Here is a 4263-nt window from a genome sequence, read left to right as displayed (position 1 = left end):
CCCCCATAAAATGTCATCCCCGAAGGAACAACAAAGGCGACATTGCTTTCACAAGAAAAAAAGGATTTCTTTTGGACAAAAAAATCACATGAAAACATGAATTTGTATCCATAAAATTCAATTGAAATAACCACAGGGAAACCCATAGTTAGTTCAATCAAACAATAACAACCAAATTAACCACAAGAGAACCCATGATTAATTTAATTGGAATACACAACCAAATTAATCAAAAAATGATCAATTTAATTGGTCATGCTCGACATAGGCGAACTTACGGAGCAAAAACTAAATAACCAAAAGAGAATGATTAATTTAGTTGATCATATTCGACATAGGGAACCTCATGGAGCAACTACTAAGTTAATCATAAGAAAATAATCAACTCAGTCGATTGTGCTCAACATAAGAAACCTTATGGAACAACACAGTATATGCACAAAGATTTTGGATCGGAGATCGACCAAATACCACGGAATAGACAAGGATTCATTCTATTTTGCATCACTATTTTCACAATGACATATAATAGACTTAATCCTTGTAAAAAAAAAGTTTTATCCTATCTTCCATAAAAAAACATGACATAAAAGGCTTTAACTTTTACAATGCCAAAAGTTCATTCTATCTTCCATCAATACATTCATATCGACATAATAGATATAACTTTTGAACAAGTATGGGACAATCACAGTTTCACGAACGTAAACAACATACCCCATAAAAATTTGCAATATATAAAATCATAAAGATTAAAATTGCAAAAATCATCTTCCAAAGAATACTTTAGAATTTAAATAAATAAATCTAAAAACAATGAAGATGAAAATCGTTGGATATAGCTATGTGTACTCACAATAATGGCTATTCCAAACCCTAGTTGTTCTTCTAAAAACAAAAAGAAGATTTAATAGACATTGAGACCTCTGAAGAATTCTTTATCGTCCCCGAACTTCTTGTCATCAACAGCCATAGGTACGTAGGGTTAATGGAGAAAGGAGTCAATTCCAACAAACCTTCTAGGCTGATGATGTCAAACCAGGGCCTTCTGAATTTCGAGAGTTATCATAACAAAAGCCTTTATTTGCTTAATCTCCTTCCTTGCTTCTTTCAACTCTTCAAGAACATCAGAAAACTTCTGAGAATTTGAAGGAAGATCTCTTGGCTTCCTCACATTCCTTCTTTTTCTTTTCAAAGTCGGAGGCAGCAGATATTTTTCTTTTTCCTTTATGATTGATGGCTTAACAATCATATTAACATATTTTCCATCAGAAACTCATGATGCTTGGAGTCTCCATACGTGTATGGGTTTGTGAGACGAAATCACACTATAAACTCAACAGGAAGTCTTAAGATGAAAAGAGTTTCAGAGAAGGAAAAGGGAATGTAGGGTTATGGAACCTTTTAACACCGGTTCACGCATGCATGATTCACGACCCTAAAGAGAGTGAAATAGTCGAGAATAACCCTCTTTTGATAAACAGGGAGGTTCCTTCCAATATCAATTAGATATGAAAGAATTCCAAACCATATAGAAAATCTAAGAAAAGCAAAACAGAAGGATCTTTTTTCTTTTCTTTTTAAGCCTAAGGTATGCAAGATCTTGTCTCTTTTAATTAGGCACATGAGACAAGATGCACAAAAACAACACAATTAATTGTAGTGAACAACAATTTGTCCACCATGACCTTTTTGAAAGGAATTCATAGATCCTTGTCTATTAAGGTGTTTACACCATACTCTTTTCTCTAGTGGTATTGACCTATCTTTGGAAACCAACTTCTTTGAAGAGGATAAAATCTTACATACCTCAGCGGTCTTTTGAATAAGTTTGAGCTTGTTTGCTAGGCGATTTTCTCTTCGTTGAAGTCTCTTGACATGTCTCATCTTGTGTTTATACTTGAAACACTTGGAAAGTTCATGATCCTTAAGTGAAAAATAAGAACATGCCAATGGATATGCTGATTCGAACTCCCGAGATGTGCAAGTTGCTGGGCACAGAGTGGATCCTGAAAAGTTAGACATAGAGTTTCCAACAAAAAGGTTAATTTCTTCTTCCAGATTGATTGAGTTTCTTTCTGAAAGAATATCAAGATTGATGTATGTATTGCTACAGTTATCAAAATCGATATCTTCACAAAGAAGTGCAACACTTGATTTTTCGTCTTCATTGGAATCATAGTGATCATACATTTCATCAAGAGTTGCATCAAGACCTTTGTTTCCAATGTATTTTCTACGATTTGGGTACTCATTTGCAAAATAACCAAAACCTTTACACTTAAATTACTGTGGCATATACTTTTCATCAGCCTCGTCGACATTCCTGTTTTTAGAAGGAACGCGATTGTGAGGTTTAACTGACGACCTAGGTTTGTCGCTTGAAAACTGTTTACTTCTCTTCAATAGAAGATCCCTAAACTGTCTTGTGATCATAGAGACTGATTTGTCAAGATCTTCATCTGATGAATCAGTCTCAGAAAGATTATACTCAGAGACATAAACACTTTTACTTTTGTCGAGTAATTTAGTGTTCTTTTGTGCTTTAAAGGAAACATCCTTTCCGATTTTGGATGTGTGCTCATGATCAAAGATATTTAGATTTCCAATCAACGTGTTTCTGCAAAGAGCATCAAGGTTATTTCCTTCAACGATGGCATGCTTCTTAGAATCGTATCTGAGAATTTTCATCACAATGTCCTTTCAGGAATAGTCTTACCCAATGCAAAAGATGCATTAAAAATTTCAGACACTTTGTGATTAAACTCATCAAATGAATCTTCATCTTCCATACGAAGGTTTTCCCAATCGGAATTAAGGTTTTGAAGCCTAGCTTCCTTTGCACTGGTATTACCTTCGAATACGGTTTCTAAGATATCCCAAGCATCTTTAGACCTAATGCACGTAGTCACATGGTGCTGAAGATCTAGGGTAATGGCATGCATGATGGCATTCAAACCGTCGGAGTTTTTCTTTGCAGCAAGTATCTCGGCAACATTGTATTCACCAATGTTCTTTAGAACGTTTACATTCCCTAATGCCACAACGGGAGCATCATAGCCATTAACAACATAAACCCATGATTGAAAATCATGCGCTTGAAGAAATGCACGCATAACAATTTTCCATCATAAGTAATTAGATCCACCGAAGACTGGTGGTACGTTTATAGATATGGCACCTTTGTCCATATCAGATCGATACAAACACAGACTTATGAGGTCTTTAATATGTTTTCCTGCTCTGATACCAATTGAAAATGCGGGGGTACAACAACCACACCCAACAATTCGTTTGGAAATCTGATAGGACTTACTCCAATACACTTTCTAAAGAATCAACTAGACAGTCAGACTCAATCTAGATTAAAGTATATCAAAGAGTTTAATATCTATATCTCTTAATTTAATCCGCAATCAGCAAATAGAAATCTGCGAGCCTGATTGAATATAAGAGGAATTACTTGAACGGTAACAAATACCAATGTTCAAGTGTCAATCAATGTAAATCAACAAGCAAAGGTTGGATATTCTAATTGATTGATCTTAACGCACAACCTGTGATGTTTCAATTATATAACAAAATATAATGCGGAAAAGAAATAACACAGACACTAGAATTTTGTTAACCAGAAAACTGCAAATGTAGAAAAACTCCGAGACCTAGTCCAGATTGAACAAACACTGTATTAAGCCTCTACATACACTAGCCTACTGCCAATTAACTTCGGACTGGACTGTAGTTGAACCCTAATCAATCTTACACTGATTCAAGGTACAGTTGTGCTCCTTACATCTCTAATCCCAGCAGGATACTACACACTTGATTCCCTTAGCTGATCTCACCCACAACTAAAAGTTGTCATAACCCAAAGTCGAAGACTTGATAGACAAATCTGTCTCACACAGAAAAGTCTATAGGATTGAATAAATCTGTCTCTCACAAAAGTACCCGAGAGTTTTTGTTCCGTCTTTTGATAAATCAAGGTGAACATGAACCAATTGATAAACCAGACTTATATTCCCGAAGAACAACCTAGTATTATCAATCACCTCACAATGAATTTAATCGACTAGCGAAACAAGTTATTGCGGAATCACAAACTATGAGACGAAGTTTTTTTGTGATTAATTTTCTATCTTGCCTACCGAAGATATAAAATATCGATCCCACAATAGAAACAACAAGATCAGATCACGCAACTACAAAGATAATAGTTTGGTCTGGCTTCACAATCCTAATGAAGTCTTCAAGTCGTTAACC

The sequence above is a fragment of the Papaver somniferum genome, chromosome 8, assembly GCF_003573695.1.
Source record: "Papaver somniferum cultivar HN1 chromosome 8, ASM357369v1, whole genome shotgun sequence".
Lineage (NCBI taxonomy): Eukaryota > Viridiplantae > Streptophyta > Magnoliopsida > Ranunculales > Papaveraceae > Papaver > Papaver somniferum.
This window is presented reverse-complemented; position numbering follows the sequence as displayed.